We start from the raw sequence: 18,239 nt of genomic DNA, 5'->3' as shown, positions 1-18,239 counted from the left end.
AAATAATGAAGAATTTGATGAGACTTCTCATCCAGCTCCAAAACTCAAAAAGATTTGGGACGTTTATCAAATTATTCTGAAAAATTTCCAGCAGACCTATGTACCAGATAGAGACATTTGTATCGACGAAAGTTGAATGGCCTACAAAGGAAGACTCAGCTGGATACAGTATATAGCGTCAAAGAGAGCATGATTTGGCATAAAATTATTCATGCTATGTGAATCCAGCACTGGTTACATATGGAATTCGGTCCTATACACCGGGAAAGAAACCAAATTCAACGAAAGATTCAGCAGTTATGGAATGGCAACCGCTTTGGTTCTTACGTTGATTGAGCCATTGCTGAATCAGGGGTACTGTGTAACCACAGACAATTTTTAAACGTCTCCAGAACTCTATGAGTTACTTCTTCACAACAAGATGGATGCATATGGGACCGTTAGAGATAACCAGCGTGACATGCCGCCAACCTTTGCCAATAAAAAGCTCAAGGCAGGAGAAGTAGTTGCCTGGCAGAAAGGCAAAATTATGGCACTGAGATGGCGCGACAAAAAATATGTGTGCCTAATGAGTACCATTCACAACACCTCTACTGTCATGGTACACCCAAAAGGTGGAAAAGACGTAATGAAACCACAACTGGTGATGGATTACAATAACATCATGGGAGGTGTGGACCAGGCCATGACTTTTTATCCGGCAATGCGGAAACAACAAAAAAAATATTACAAAAAAATCTTCAGGCATCTTCTTGAACAATGTTTGTGGAACGCATTCATTCTACTAAAAAAACGAGTGACAGGCCTATGGTTCATGTGGACTTTGTTTGTAAAGTTGCCGAACTGATATTTCTCAGGCACCAAACACCAACGGCTGTAAATAAATCCGGACGTCGTGCTGCTGGTGTTGTGAACCCCCAACGCCTGACTGGTCGTCACTTTATGGACCACATTCCACCAACAGAAAAGAAGTCTGCACCCACAAGGATGTGTGTGGTTTGCTGCTCTAAACGTGACGACACTGGAAGGAAAATCCGTAAAGAAACGCGGTACTATTGTCCCGGATTGTGACGTCCGACTTTGTACTGTACCCTGTTTTAAAATTTCCCATACCCGGGACGTTTACTGAAGCAATATGACTACTAATATTGCATCCTTGTTTGGCCAAAAAAAATGTCAGTATTTTAGATTGTTATTTACTATAATTTATTGAATAAAAAGTATTATTATTATTATTATATTATTATTTGTTATTATTTATAGTTATTTATTATATTATAATTTATGATTTTGTGTTTCAAACGTTATCATACCCGGGATGTTATAAAGAAGAACGCACAGTAAAAAAATCATATGTAAATAGTTGGTTTGGGCTGCTCGTCCTTAAGAATTACATGCAAAATAATGGTACCGCTTTCAGCACCTAAAATCTGAAATAATCATACAGCCAGGGAGGTTAATAAAAGTGATGCTCCTTGCCGGACAGAATAAAAAAATGGTTTTCTTTGGTACATTTTCCCCCATGCCATTTATTTGGCAATCCCTTGCAAATTAGCCTAGAAAATGTCGACTCTTAGTGATTTCTGTGATTTGGATTCTATTGATTTCAGTGGGGTTTGGCATCCAAACTTAGCTACAGCTGAACCCGAGTATGTTCAGCTTATTGGACTTTAGTCCAATTTTTGCCAATAGTACTGGAACTGAAAAGTGTGATTAGGATAATTATGGCCAGCCACAAATCTCTGCAAATACTTTTTGATAGGACTGGCTTCTGGGACAGCTTGTTCTTCTTTTTTTTTTTTTATCTGCATATCTGTCTGCTGTGGGGAAGAAAAAACTTGTAGTGACCAGATAATCTACAAACAAAACCTTCAAGGGCAATTTGTTGTCTTTGACACTGTTCATCTCAAAGCTAAATTTCATGATAATAAAGACTTAAATAATAATAAAAAAATATTCATAGTGACCCATCAGATTTTTGATGATCTATGCTTTGTGTCACTGTGCTTTCTAAAGTATATATTGAGATGAAGAAATATGCTTTTTTATCTTTAATGTGTGTTACTTAAAGCCTAATTGAACATTCAGTTTAAAGTAGCTACATACATCCCAGGTGTTTCAAATCAAAACCCGAACAAAGCTTTAGGTTCCTTTCACACTTGTGTGACTTGTCATGGGATTTTGGACACATAGGGTTTGATTTACTAAAGGCAAACAGACTGTGCACTTTGCAAAATGCAGTTGCACTCTGAAAGAGCAGTTGCTCCAGAGCTTAGTAAATAGGCAGAAACTCTGCTGACTTCTATCATACAATGATCTACAAGCAAAAATGCTGTTTTTTGTTTTTATTTTCCTTGCACATGATTGGGTACTTTCTCTTTGCAAAGTGAAGCTGTACCTCATTTACAAAGCTCTGGAGCAACTCCATGTGCACAGTCTTGCCTTTAGTAAATCCAACCATAAAGTTGCATGACAAATTGCAGCCCATTAAATAAATGGAACCAGTTTACATCTGTGACTTATAAAAGTTTTCTGTACTATTTTGATGCGACTTGAGTGCCAGGTAGTGTTAAAAGCGCATCAAAGGTACACTGTGAATGGAGCCTAGAGTTTGTTGTAATCTCTGTGCAGTAGTCCAACGCAACCCCTGCTAAGCCAAAGCCAGAGCTTTCTAATCAGCAGGGAGCAGGAGCCCTGCTGATTGCAGAGCTATAGATCTGACTGAGTAGGGGGGGGGGGACATTGGAACTCCAGAGAGACATCACTACATCCACACAGAAAGCATGGATACCATTATGAAGCTGTTAGCAGGGGACAGGCTTTTCTACTCATGTTGCAGCTGCTTTAGAAAGAAAACAATCTGTAAGACATTGAACATCTGTTGTTTTAAAGCACGTGGATTACATTTAGCTGATTTAAACCCCCAAATGTAATTTTCTTTACATAAGGAGATCAGATATCTTGTTTAATTCTAGTATAAACCTACCAAAATAATACTCAAATCTTACAATGCAATGAAGATAATTTACTAAAACTGGAGCAGACAGAATCTGGAGCAACTCTACATTGTAACCAACCAGCTTCTATCTTCAGCTTGTTTAGTTAAGTTTTGAAAATGAAAGTTAAAAGCTGATTGGTTGCCATACACAGCTGCTTTAGATTCTAGGCACTCCAGTCTTGGGAAATTTCCCTTAACATGTATACTTTCTAGTTTTACATGAGAAGTATAATTTTAAATATATAAGTCCTGCAAAAATATGTTAAAAGTTCCATAGCAACATGAAAGATCTGTAATAATGTTTTCCTTCAGCGTAGTTGGTTTTGTAATTTGGCAACAATTTTTATACTATAAATAATCATTACAGGTTTTTTCTAGATAATACGTTAATGAAAGGGAAAGACCTCATTAGTGGTCAAGTTGCAGAGATTACAGACTGGCTAAAAGGTTGAATTTATAACATACAGGAAAACAGAACATTTCACAGTAATTAGCTGGATCATATCAGCAAGATTAGCATCTTAAATTAAGTTACCACCTAGGTTATATTAATTTCGTTTTATCTGCTTAACTATGTATACTACCAGCCTGTGGTTGAAATTAAACAAGCAACTACTGGCTAGATCAGATTTGAACTTTGTAAATACCATAATTATGTATATGGTTACACCATAATGCATATAACAACACAAATGGGTAATACTGCCCTTTTTCAAAAGTATTTTTAGATGCAAGTATGTTTTAGTCTGGATATTTGAATAAAGATTTCTGTATGAAAATTTTCACATACTGTAAATGGAACTTAATTTTCTCGCTTTGTTTACTATTTTTGAACACTATAATTGGACCATATTTCAAGTTCAGTATGCTGTAAAAGTGTTGGTGGTATTTATTAGACATATGCAGTTGGTTTTCGGTGCAATTGCAAATTCAGACAAATTGGTTATTCAGAGATTCCGATGTATCTGAATCTCCAAATGAAATAGTAATGAATAATGACAAATTTGGTTGAAATTAGTTGAACTTGGTTTTGTTTATGTGTTTTCCAATGAATTACAAATTTTCTGAATGATTAGGATTTGCCAAAATATTTTAAAAAATGGCATGGGGTCCCCCCAAAATCCATACCAGACCCTTATCCAAGTATGCAGCCTGGCAGGTCAGGAAAGGGGGTGGGATGAACGAGCGCCCCCTCCTCCTGAACCATACTAGGCCACATGCCCTCAACATAGAGGGGGGGTGCTTTGGGGCAGGGGGGCTCTGCCCCCCACCCTAAAGCACCTTGTCCCTATGGGGTTTGGAACTCCATGCCAAAATATTTAAGAAAATGGCATGGGGTCTCCCCCAAAATCCATACCAGATCCTTATCCAAGCATGCAGCCTGGCAGGTCAGGAAAGGGGGTGGGACGAATGAGTGCCCCCCTCCTGAACCATACCAGGCCACATGCCCTCAACATGGGGGGGGTGCTTTGGGGCAGAGGGGCTCTGCCCCCCACCCAAAAGCCCCTTGTCCCCATGTTGATGGGGAGGGAAAGGGCCTCTTCCTGACAACCCTGGGCTATGGTTATGGTTATGGGGTTATGGGGGTCTGCAAGGAGACCCCCATATCCTGCCCCCCATGTGAATGAGTATGGGTTACATTGTACCCCTACTCATTCACCAAAAAAAGTGTCAAACATAAATAAAAACAGTACACAGGTTTTTGACAATACCTTTATTTGAAAAAAAAATAAAAAAACAATGTCCCCTGGGGTAGATCCAATGTCAATCATGATGCCCGCCAGACCCAAAAAAAAAAAAAAGCTTTGCCCACAAGGACGGCTGACCACCGAATGCCTGCTCCTCCTCCTGACATTTTTTAAATGGCTAAGGGGTGGGATCACCTGATGATGTTACCTGGTGGCCCCACCCCTTGTGAGGCTACCTACCAGTGCATGCTGGGTAGATAATGTCACAAGGGGGTGCTGCCACCAGGTGCTTGCTTATCCCCTCTCTTTCCTGGCCTGCCATGCTGCGTTATTTTTTTTTTTCTAAAATTCACTATTGCCTGCATTGTTTTTTTTTTACATTTCAGCTATCAGTAGGGAATCCTGTTGACAGCTGATGAGTCATCAGTTGTTAAGGATGTGGCCATCTTCCTGGCCCACTGCTTTACAACCAGCTATTCTTCACGCTGAACTCGAATATGTTGATCATTTTTTGAGCGATCTGAATTAGAATCAATCAGAAAGTTTGGTATTTATTAGAAAAATAATTAACTAAAATAAATTGAACCAAAATAAAACTGAACTAAATCAATTCTAAAAGCAAACTAAACAAATTCCGAAACAAAATGAAATTAGTAACATACTTCTCTATCTGAAACAAAACTAATTATTCCGTTCTGTACATGTCTAGTGTTTGTATCAAGGGCATCTGTGTAATCAAAGGACTACTTTCTCATTGTAGAAGAAAAAAATATATATATAAATATATATATATATATATATATATATATATATATACTGTATATACAGTGGGTACGGAAAGTATTCAGACCCCCTTAAATTTTTCACTCTTTGTTATATTGCAGCCATTTGCTAAAATCATTCAGGTTCATTCTTCTTCCTCATGAATGTACACATAGCACCCCATACTGACAGAAAAACACAGAATTGTTTACATTGTTGCAGATTTATTAAAAATGAAAAACTGAAATATCACATGGTCCTAAGTATTCAGACCCTTTGCTGTGACACTCATATATTTAACTCAGGTGCTTTCCATTTCTTCTGATCATCCTTGAAATGGTTCTACACCTTCATTTGAGTCCAGCTGTGTTTGATTATACTGATTGGACTTGATTAGGAAAGCCACACCTGTCTATATAAGACCTTCCAGATCACAATGCATGTCAGAGCAAATGAGAATCATGAGGTCAAAGGAACTGCCTGAAGAGCTCAGAGACAGAATTGTGGCAAGGCACAGATCTGGCCAAGGTTACAAAAAGATTTCTGCTGCACTTAAGGTTCCTAAGAGCACAGTGGCCTCCATAATCCTCAAATGGAAGACGTTTGGGACGACCAGGACCCTTCCTAGAGCTGGCCGTCCGGCCAAACTGAGCTATCGGGGGAGAAGAGCCTTGGTGAGAGAGGTAAAGAAGAACCCAAAGATCACTGTGGCTGAGCTCCAGAGATGCAGTCAGGAGATGGGAGAAAGTTGTAGAAAGTCAACCATCACTGCAGCCCTCCACCAGTCGGGGCTTTATGGCAGAGTGGCCCGACGGAAGCCTCTCCTCAGTGTAAGACACATGAAAGCCTGCATGGAGTTTGCTAAAAAAACACCTGAAGGACTCCAAGATGGTGAGAAATAAGATTCTCTGGTCTGATGAGACCAAAATAGACCTTTTTGGCCTTAATTCTAAGCGGTATGTGTGGAGAAAACCAGGCACTGCACATCACCTGTCCAATACAGTCCCAACAGTGAAGCATGGTGGTGGCAGCATCATGCTGTGGGGGTGTTTTTCAGCTGCAGGGACAGGACGACTGGTTGCAATCGAGGGAAAGATGAATGCGGCCAAGTACAGGGATATCCTGGACAAAAACCTTCTCCAGAGTGCTCTGGACCTCAGACTGGGCCGAAGGTTTACCTTCCAACAAGACAACGACCCTAAGCACACAGCTAAAATAACGAAGGAGTGGCTTCACAACAACTCCGTGACTGTTCTTGAATGGCCCAGCCAGAGCCCTGACTTAAACCCAATTGAGCATCTCTGGAGAGACCTAAAAATGGCTGTCCACCAACGTTTACCATCCAACCTGACAGAACTGGAGAGGATCTGCAAGGAGGAATGGCAGAGGATCCCCAAATCCAGGTGTGAAAGACTTGTTGCATCTTTCCCAAAAAGACTCCTGGCTGTATTAGATCAAAAGGGGGCTTCTACTAAATACTGAGCAAAGGGTCTGAATACTTAGGACCATGTGATATTTCAGTTTTTCTTTTTTAATAAATCTGCAACAATGTCAACAATTCTGTGTTTTTCTGTCAGTATGGGGTGCTATGTGTACATTCATGAGGAAGAAGAATGAACCTAAATGATTTTAGCAAATGGCTGCAATATAACAAAGAGTGAAAAATTTAAGGGGGTCTGAATACTTTCCGTACCCACTGTATATATATATATATATATATATATATATATATATATATATATATGAACTATTCTCTTTTATTTTGACTCATTTCTGTGCATAATGAGAACCTCAAATTTTGAGTCAATAGTTTACCACAAAGAAATTAATGAAATTAATGAAAGTACATTTATGATATAAATACAGCTGTACCTAATTTCTTTACTTGACTGATTATTAACATTACCAGTTTACAATTTGGTTTAAATAATTCAGGCAATAGTTCCTAATTTACTAAAAGCTGTTTTAGCTCCATAGTTGCAGCAGTAAAATCAAACTACGACCACTAGTATTAGAAATGGGAACATTTTGAAACTTTGAATAAATCTAACAGACTTATTTAAAAAGCAGCACAAAGGCCAGTGGACATGCACACAGAAATGTAACTCTTAGTAGCCAGTCAAATTGTAATTCACCTTTGTCAAAACTGTGAAGGAGTTTCTAATTGGTAGTTATACAATATATATTTGAATATAAAATAACAAATGTATTTTTTTAACCTATTTATGTTTTTTAAAATAATTTTTTCTCATAAGTTAGAAAAAAAACACCTCTTAGTAAATTAGTAGGATTCAGTCAAGCTTACCTTAAAATGTACATAGAAAATGGTGACGAAAGAAAATCAGGAAATCCAATACACAATATAGAAACAGTACAGTAAATACATATTATAGTTATATAAAATCATTATAATTTGGCTTTAATTATGTGTGCATAACATGTGGCTACACACACCAGAATAGCACACCTATCCCATGTGTGTAACATCCAGAATTTAGAATATAGTAGTAATTAAAACATTATGCTGAACTCGTGATAAAAAAATAAAACATTTTCAGAAACAATTATAATATTTCTGGCAGCTACAAAAATCACAGTAAGTTTGATGAAACATTTCCAGATATTTTTAGGGAGATGTTACATCTTCTATGTGCCCGTCCCTTTCCCTTAGTGTTGTTTTTCAAGGGCCCTTTCTTAGTTGCCTTTATTTGGCTGTTTAAACAGATTCAGATGCATTTATTCCAAAAGGAAAATCCTTGAATAAGAAGGGAATAGTTGCTTGGAAGACACAGAAAAAAAGGCAGATTGTTTTTTGTTTGCTCCCCATACACATTACAAGCTGGCACTGTTGCCATCACTGAAAAATTATAAACAATGTCTGGGGAAAACAAACCATCCTCCAGAAAATGAAAAAAAGCATGAAAAATATTTTTAGCTTCTGACTCATAGCATGTGAATGAATGGGTGACTTCCTGACAACATTTGCCTCTAACCATAGTTGCAACTATTAATTTGAAAAACGAACTGTTGATATGATTTTGAAGAAAGTAATAAAAACAAAAACTAATTTTAAAAATAAAACCACAGAGAATAACTTTACAAAACTATATACCCTCCAGCTGGTATGCGTATACACATTTATAAGGCAAAGAAAGTTTGTTTTTGCTTTATCTCACTCTATCTTTCCTTTAAGCTTGATTCACCAAGCTGCATTATTAAGCTGCTAAAATAACATTTCAAATTGTGTTATTACATGTAATAATATTGTTTGGTTTACAAAAGAAGCAACAGTTTTAGGCATTATTATTATTGGAAAGGTTTTCTTGCAGTTCTGTCAAGGTCTTACCTTGCCCTCCTGTTGGCAGCCATCTTGGACATGTGCAGACTGCTGCCTCTTATAGACTCTGATTGCATCATCACTTTCCTGCTGCCTGGGTGTCCCACAGTCATGATGCTGCACACCTAACTATATCTATCACCTGATGGGTTGCAGTCCTTGCCCTTGCGTTTGTGCTCCAAGGTGCATCTCTGCTAGCAGTCTTCTGTTCTCCGCGTTCTTCTGTGTATGGCCCGGCTTGGCTGACGACTCTACTGGCTCTTGACCCTGCATCGGTAGACGATCCTGCATCTGCAGACTACCCTCTTCTGGACTCGACCCCGGCTTTGATGACTACCTGCTTCTGGACTTGACTCCGGCTTGTTTCTGCTCTCACTTCCTCACTCTTGCTGTGTGTTTATTGTTGTTTGCTCCAATAAACTGCTTTGTTTTACCTGCATCCCTGTGTGGTCTGGTTTCCTGGCACCCTGAAAGTACACAAGGGCCATGAATCCTGAGGATGCAGGTACTACTACGCTCCCCATGCTGGTTACCGGGCTCAACCAACAAGATCACCTTTTGGGTCAGTTCGCTCAGGCGTTGCAAACGTTGCTTGCATGCACAGTGCACCTTGCTCCTGGTGCTGCTAGGCCCGTGGTTCCTTCTGTTGTTGCACCTGCTGCTGCTCCTGTTGCCACTCCTGCTCCTGCAGTTGCAGCTGGAGTTGCTGTAACCAGAGGGATGACTGGTTCAGCCCCCCTTCCGCAGTGCTATGGGGTGAACCGAGTCAGTGTCGTGGCTTCTTAAACCAAGTGGGCATTTATTATGAGATGGTTCCCCAGGCGTTTCCTTCTGATAGGTCTAAGATGGGCTTCCTAATGTCATTGCTCTCGGAAAAGGCCTTGACCTGGGCGAATCCCTTATGGGAGAATGATAATCCTGTGATACTCGATTATCCGAGTTTTGTTGCTTCCTTTCATAGGGGTATTCAATGTGCCTGCTTGCTCTGCCTCTGCTGCAAAGCAGCTCCTGTCCATTCAACAGGGTATATGAACCATTGCCAAGTATGCCATTGAATTTCGTACCCTGGCAGCAGAGGTGGGCTGGAATAGTGAGGCTTGGTGGCTGTCTTCTCTCATGGTCTCTCCGATGCATTGAAGGATGAGATTGCAGCCAATGATCTCCCTGACGAGCTTGAGGCTCTCATTTCCTTCCTGATTTTAATTGATACCAGGCTCAGGGAGAGGCCATCCTTTAAGGAGTGCCTGCGGAAGCCTCCTACCATATTGGCTCCTACGTTTTCTTTCCCTACCATTCCTCCCTCACCTCCCACGCCTCCTGGGAATGGTGCGTCTGGCTGTGAACCCATGCAGCTTGGATTCATCCGCCTTTCCAAGGCTGAGCGAGCCTTTAGGTGGAGAAAGGGCCAGTGCCTGTATTGTGGTCTTGGTGGGCATATGCTCACACCTAAGGTCCTGTCAGGGGCAGATCTTAGGTGAAATTTCCTCGTCCCCAATTTCCCATATAGATAGACTGCTAATCACAGTTGTCCTCTCCTGGGCAGCGGGTTTGGTGGTTACTCAGGTGTTGGTAGACTCCAGTGCTGGTGGTTATTTTATTGACAGTAGGTTTGCTACTGTGAATTCCATACCCCTGCAGCCTCGTGTTTCTCCACTAGTTATTAAGGTGATCGATGGCAGACCCCGGCAACCAGCACAGGTTACTCACAAGACTGTTCCGGTTGATATGGCGATTGTCAAGGTCTTACCTTGCCTTCCTGTTGGCAGCCATCTTGGACATGTGCAGACTGCTGTCTCTGATAAACACTTGTCTGCTGCCTGGGTGTCGCTCAGTTATGATGTTGCACACCTGACTATATACTGTATATCCCCTGATGGCTTTCAGACCTTTCCCTTGTGTTTGTGCTCCAAGGTGCATCACTGCTAGCAGTCTTCTGTGGTCTCTGTGGTTTCTCTGTGCATGATTTGGCTTGGCTGACAACCTTCCTGGCTCTGGATTCCGCATCGGCAGACAACCCCGCATCAGATGATGCCCCGGCTTCTGCAGACTACCTGCTTCTGGACTCTATCTCGGCTTGGATTACTACCTGCTCCTGGACTCGATCCCAGCTTGGATGACTACCCACTTCTGAACTTGACCCCGGCTGTTCTTGATTTTGCTCCTCTCTCTTGCTGTGCGATTATTATTGTTGCATAAATAAATCGCTTTATTTTACTTGCATCTTCGTGTGGTCTGGTTTCCGAGCACCCTGGCAGCGATAGGGGCTGTTTACAGGGAGTCGACCTGTTTACAGATATTTCGTCCCCGCACTACTGTTGTTTTGGGGTACCCATGGCTTCAGAAACACAATCCGACCTTTGATTGGCAGTCGGTCGAGAACTCCGCAGTGTCTTCGCAGTGTGGCGCTGTTTATATCCATGGGCCTGTTAAGGTACTTTGTACCTCCTCAGATTCAGTGTTGCCTACTGAATATCGTGAATATCAAGATGCACACTGGTACTATTCCTTCTCATCATCCGTACAATTGTGCCATACACTTGCAACCTGGTGCCATTCCCCCTTGTGGCAGGGTGTATCCTCTCTCGGTTGTGGAGAATAAGGCCATGGAAGGAGTAAGTTGCGGATGCGCTTACCCGCAAGTCCACTTCTCCAGCGAGTGCCGTTTTTTTCTTTGGAAAGAAAAAGGGGGTGAGTTGAGACCTTCCATTGATTATAGGGACCTCAATCGCATCACGGTCAAGAATGTATACCCGATTCTGTTGATTACTGAATTGTTTTACCACCTCAAGGGAGCAACTGTCTTTACCAAGCTTAACCTAAGGGCTGCGTATAACCTTGTAAGGGTCAAGGAGGGCAATGAGTGGAAGACCGCGTTTAATACCAGAACCTGTCTTTACAAATCTCTGGTTATGCCCTTTGGCTTGTGCAATGTGCCTGCTGTCTTCCAGGAGTTTATCAGTGATGTCTTTCGTGATATGTTGCAGCACTATGTGGTAGTCTATTTGGATGACATCTTGATTTACTCGGGCTCCATTGAATCACACTAGCTGGATGTCAGACGGGTGCTGCAACAGTTACGTGAGAGTGGGCTTTTCTGTAAGCTTGAGAGATGTTAATTCCACCTGTCTCAGGTTGTCTTATTGGGCTACATCATTTTCTTCTGAAGGGTTCTCCATGGACCCTCAGAAGGTTTTGGCTGTTCTACAATGGCCTCACCCCAGTGGTCTCCGTTCCATTCAGGGTTTCCTTGGTTTTGCCAACTACTATCGGAAATGTATTAGGAACTTCTCTTTGCCCAAACCTACCTCAGATCTGACCAAGAAGGGCAGCGATTCCCACAATCGGACGCCTGCTGCCATCCAAGCTTTTGAGGGCCTCAAGTCTGCTTTCGCTTTGGCTCCCATTCCGTCTCATCCCAATCCTTGTTTTCCCTTTGTTCATGAGGTGGATGCATCTGAGAGGGGAGTAGGCACCCTCCTGTCTCAGCATCGGACACCTGAAGGACCCTTATTTCCTTGTGGGTTCTACTCCAAGAAGCAGTCTCCAGCTGAATGCAATTACGAGATTAGAGACAGAGAGGTTCTGTAGTTCCAGTTCTCATTCTCACCGATCATAAGAATCTGATGTATCTCTCAGAGGCCAAGAGGCTCACACCCCATCAGGCCAGATGGGCTTTATTCTTGTCTCATTTTAACTATGTGGTCTCCCATTTGCCCGGCTCCAAGAATGCTAAGGCTGATGCTTTGTCTTGCCAGTATTCTGAGTTGTCTAGGGAGGACTCTGTGCTGACACCGGTCATACCTTCAGATCATATCCTGGCTGCCATCCACACCAACCTAATCTTTCCTCTTGTGGAACAGATCTTGGCTGCCCAACCTGATGCTCCCGCTGAGAGACCTTCTGGCAAATGTTTTGTACCTGAGGGGTTGTGCATCAGACTGTTGCACACGCACCACGATTCCAAGACTTGCCGGTCATCCTGGTAAGACCAGATGTCCTGGGCTATTTCCTGTCAGTTCTGGTGGCCATCTCTCCGCACTGAATTTGCTGCCTATGTGGCTGCTTGTTCAGTCTGGGCCCAAAACAAATCTCCTCAGCACCTTCCCTTTGGGCCTACTGCATCCCATTCCCAATGGTCTCACCTGGCCATGGATTTTATTGTGGAACTTCCCGTGTCTCAAGGTTACATTGTTATTCTCATGGTTTTTGATCGGTTCTCCAAAATGTGCCACTGTTAAGAGGCTGCCCACCGCTCAGGAGGGAGTTCTTTCATTTACACGGGTTGCCTAAGGAGATTGTCTTGGACTGTGGAAGCTTGTTTGTCTCTAGGTTCTGGCGTGCCTTTTGCTTCCAGTTAGGTATTCGACTCTCCTTCTTCTCAGCCTACCATCCAGTCCAATGGTGCCGCTGAGTGTTCCAACCAAGTTCTGGAGCAATTTCTCCGCTGCTATCTCTCTGTCTATTGGGACAATTGAGTTGATCTTCTACCCTGGGTGGAGTTTTCCAGGAACTCTGCCATCAACTCGTCTTCCGGAATGTCTCCATTCATGGCCAATTATGGGTTCCAAGCTGTTGTGTTGCCCGAGTTGTTCTCACCACAGGACATTCTGACTGTGGAGGATCATCTTTGTGCCCTCCATTCCTCTTGGGTGCAGGTTCGAGAATCTTTACAGGTCTCTGCACAGCATCAGAAGCTCCAGGCAGACTGGAGACATTTATCTGCTCCTTCTTACCAGGTCAGGTAGAGGTTGTGGTTGTCAACCTGTAATCTCAACCTCAACTGGTACCCTGTTTTGTTGGGCATTTTCACATCCTCCGTAGGGTGAACCCGGTGGCCTATGCCCTTGGTCTTCCCCCTGGCATGCGTTTCTCCAATCTCTTTCACGTGTCACTATTGCAGCCACCTAGCTGGTGCACTGGAAGGTACTATCAAGGTCTTACCTTCCCCTCATGTTGGCAGCCATTGTGGACATATGCAGACTGCTGCCTCTTATAGACTCTAATTGCATCATCACCTGCCTGCTGCCTGGGCGTAGCACAGTGATGATGCTGCACACCTGACCATATCTATCACATGATGGGTTGCAGTCCTTTCCCTTGCATTTGTGCTCAAAGGTGCATCTCTGCTAGCAGTCTTCTGTTCTCCGTGTTCCTCCGTGTATGACCTGGCTTGGCTAATGACTCTCCTGGCTCTCAACTCTGCATCGTCATCTGCATGTGACCCAGCATCAGTAGACTTCTGGACTCGACCCCACCTTGGATGACTACCCACTTCTGGACTTGACCTTGGCTTGTTCCTGCTCTCACTTCCTCACTCTTGCTGTGCGTTTATTGTTGTTTGCTCCAATAAACTGCTTTGTTTTATCTGCATCCCTGTGTGGTCTGGTTTCCTCGCAACCTGACAAGTTAAAGGCCAGAATATTCACATATTTATCATATATATTTTTTTAATTACAAATAAAAAAGTGTCTCTTTCCTTCTTAGTGTCCGTTCACACTACCGCGGCACGACTTTGGGGGCGACCTGTGAAGTCGCGTGCACCGCGACTTGCACGGACTTCACATAATCGAAGTCAATGCAAGTCGCTCCGATGTCGCCCCGAAGTAGTACAGGAGCTTTTTTCTAAGTCGGAGCGACTTGAGTCGCTCCTATTAGAACGGTTCCTGTAGCACAGAATGGGCCACGACATGTCAGGCTGACAAGTTGCCTGACAAGTCGCGGTAGTGTGAACCTGGACTTAGGGTTCTAACCCTAGAAGTTTTTTTTATTTTTGGCAACCTGCTTGTCAGCAATTAAAAGTTGCCTACAACTAAGAATATTGTTAAGAACATGTCATTCCGTTTACAGTGATTACATGAAGTGGGGGTTTTCACAAATTTTCCAGAACTAAGTTTCATTGCTTTCAGAAGATTTGTCTATATCATGATATCCAGTGTTGATTTATGTAAACTTAGTTTAAAATGATAAACAAATCCATTCACTTCCCTAACTGACTATGCAAACATAAATATTATATTATTAGTATTTGCAGCAAGTTTAAGTTTGAATCCAGACTTTATATGTTTTGTCTCTGCCCTAAAGTAAAGCAATTTTTGCCAAAACTAGAAGTATCTAGTAGAAATACACTAAATTGTATTGGGACGCCTGCCTTTACACACACATGAACTTTAGGGGCATCCCAGTCTTAGTACGTAGGGTTCAATATTGAGTTGGCCAACCCTTTGCAGCTATTTAACAGCTTCAACTCTTCTGGGAAGGCTGTCCAAAAGATTTAGGAGTGTGTCTATGGGAATGTTCGACCATTCCTCCAGAAGCGCATTTGTGAAGTCAAGCACTGATGTTGGACTAGTTGGCCTGGCTTGCAGTCTCCACTCTAATTCATCCTAAAGGTTTTCTATCAGATTGAGGTCAGGACTCTGTACAAGCCAGTCAAGTTTCTCCACCCCAAACTCATTTATCCATGTCTTTATGGACCTTGATTTGTGCACTGATGCGGTCATGTTGGAACAGGAATGGGCCATTCCCAAACTGTTCCCACAAAGTTGGGAGCATAAAATTTTCCAAAATGCCTTGGTATGCTGATGCATTAAGGATTCCCTTCACTGGAACTAAGGGGCCAAGCCCAACCTCTGAAAAACAATCCCACACCATAAGGCCCCCTCCACAAAATGATTTAGACCAGTGCACAAAGCAAGGTCCATAAATACAAACATTCCCATAGACACACTCCTAAACCTTGTGGACAGCCTTCCCAGAAGAGTTGAAGCTGTTATGGCTGCAAAGGGTGGGTCAACTCAGTATTGAACCCTACGGACTAAGACTGGGATGCCATTAAAGTTCATGTGCGTGTAAAGGCAGGCGTCCCAATACTTTTGACAATATAGTGTATAACATTTGTGGAGGTGAGATTCACTCTAGAACTATTTTTCAGAAAACTGTGCAAATGTTCTAGTCAAAGTTCTATTGGTGGCTCTTAACCTTCCTAGCGGTATTCCCGAGTGTGGCTCGGGGTTACATTTCAGTGCCAAAAGCGGTATCCCCGAGCCACACTCGGGGAACCGCTAGAAAGATCGCTGGATCCTGGTAGAGGGGTTAATTACCTTGTCACCAGGATCCAGCGATGTATGCGGGCGGTGTGCGGCGGCGGATTTTCCTCCCGATGCTCTCTGTGCCCCGACTTCCGTCTCCTGCGATTTGACGCTCGCAGGGGGTGGAACCGGTGGCAAATTCAAAAGTAAAACACACCAAACACACTGATACATTGCAAAATAAAATAAATTCACATTAGATTGCCCCCCCCCAGTGCCCTTTCCTGCAGTTTTACAAGCAGTTTTATAAGCTGACACGCACGCTGCCTCATTGTGGATTGTAGCCGTGAAACATATTATTTTCACCCTGAAGAGCTTGGTACACATCCCCCGTCCGGTAATTAGTGCATTCGGCTGTTTAGCTGCATGATGCAGATAAGGCACTGATATACTGTTGGTTAAATGTTTTTAATCTTATTTTTAATAAATTGATTTGATTTATGGAAATACTACACCATGAGGAGTCCTTTGTTTCTGTTTTAATACCCACCCTGAGATATACAGGACACCCTGATACCCAGGAGAGTGGACAAGAGTGTACCCTGATACTGGAGTATTCAAACAAGCGTTACATGATCCAGGTTGCCATACGGTAACCGGGATCAACTGCATTTGGTAAGCTCTGACTCCTGCCATCCCTGCACGAGTGTCTCGGAGATATCCACCATCACTGCTCCCCTGCATGGTTGTGATTACTTCACTGGGACATTTTAGGTTGTACATGCACTATGGTTAGACTTTGAGTGGATAACCTGAGTGGATATTAGCACAGATCACAGTTGCACTTTATTGATCTATATATTTTTTGCATCTTATCAATTTATATATATATTGCACCAATATTTATTTTATATTTATATCTGTAAGGATTGGTATGTCACTAAGATGTTTTAAATATTTGAGGATTGCACAGCATTTTTTCTGAGTTTGAGCATTTAATATGGTTTACATAAGGGGGTGACCCCTCATTTTCTACTTAGCACTTTAAAACGCACAGGAGAAATTATTTTATATCATTTCACATATGCACTTTATTGTATGGTAGGATTTTGCTCTGCTAGAATCAGGGAACAGTAACTTATATATCTGGCCATCCCTGTAGTAAAATTTGTATTTCCCCAAAAAAATAAACAATGTTATCAATAATTATTGCACACTCTACACAGTATAAACAAAAGCCTATGCAAATGACTTACTGTAATGATCATAATTCAAGTGACATGCTGAATACCACATGAAAAGGTAACTAATCAAAAGACCCTTCATGATACAAGTTGCACTAACAACTATTCGTGTCTCTATGTATTTTTGGTTACATTTTATCCACATACTGTACTGTGTACGTGAAATGTGTCATATTGTAGGATGACAATGTATTGTTAATTGCACAGTTTTTATGTAATTTATATTCTATCTGTTGTCATACAGTCCAGTCAGTATTGTGCAACCTTGTGTTATATTTTCTTATTTACCTGTCCCTCTTTATTTCGTCTGATGGCATGCTGGTTCCTGTAGTCCACTCTGTACACATCACTAAGTCACAATTGCAGAGCTCTTCCTGACCCACTCTTTTCACTTAAGATGTGCTTATAAACTGGCCTATTCCCTTTCAGGCAGACTTGAAAAAGGAGGCAAAGCCCTTGAAATATGTTGCTGCCCTTCCTTTCCCATGACATGGTGCTGTGCAGTACCTGGTTTGTTAAGTTCCCTTAGTACGGCCGTGAACGCCTCTATTGGCGGGTTCAGAGTTCCTGCACCATGGCTTATTAATTTCAGTGATGCCCTCTGGGCTGTGCATATACATCTGTGTCTCTGAACCTTGAACTGGACACAGCCTTTTTCTATAAGAGTGATGCTGGGTTTTGGGAATAAATGTGTAACAAGTTTACTAATGCAGGCCATACATTATGTGGTTTTCTTTCCTTGAACCATGAGTTGAAGGAAAGAAAATGTATTTTCATACATCATGGGACACAGAGCCATTCATCATAGCATATGGGTTATATAGCACTTATAGGTGAAGGACACTGGCAACCAATCAGAATTGATGACCCCCTATATAACCCCTCCCACACAGGAAGTACCTTTGAGAAGATCGCTGCGGAGAGTCGCTCCACACATTTGTTATGTTTTAAAGGAGAAGAAAGAAGATTATGCTACATACCCCGGTCAAAGATCACTGGATCTAAGGGGTTAGTTTTCAGATCCATCTAAAACAATCAATGGACTAAAAAGATGGTACCTGAGCCTCGGGAAGCAGATACAAGGTTTTGCCTGTAACATTGTTTTAGGCGCTGGACCATGGGATCTGGACCCTTGGAATACCAAACCCCAAGGGCGATCTGTGCAGGGTGCTCTACAGGTCC

Source organism: Pelophylax lessonae (assembly GCF_965119305.1).
Source record: "Pelophylax lessonae genome assembly, chromosome: 4".
Classification (NCBI taxonomy): Eukaryota; Metazoa; Chordata; class Amphibia; order Anura; family Ranidae; genus Pelophylax; species Pelophylax lessonae.
Note: the sequence above shows the minus strand (reverse complement) of the source record.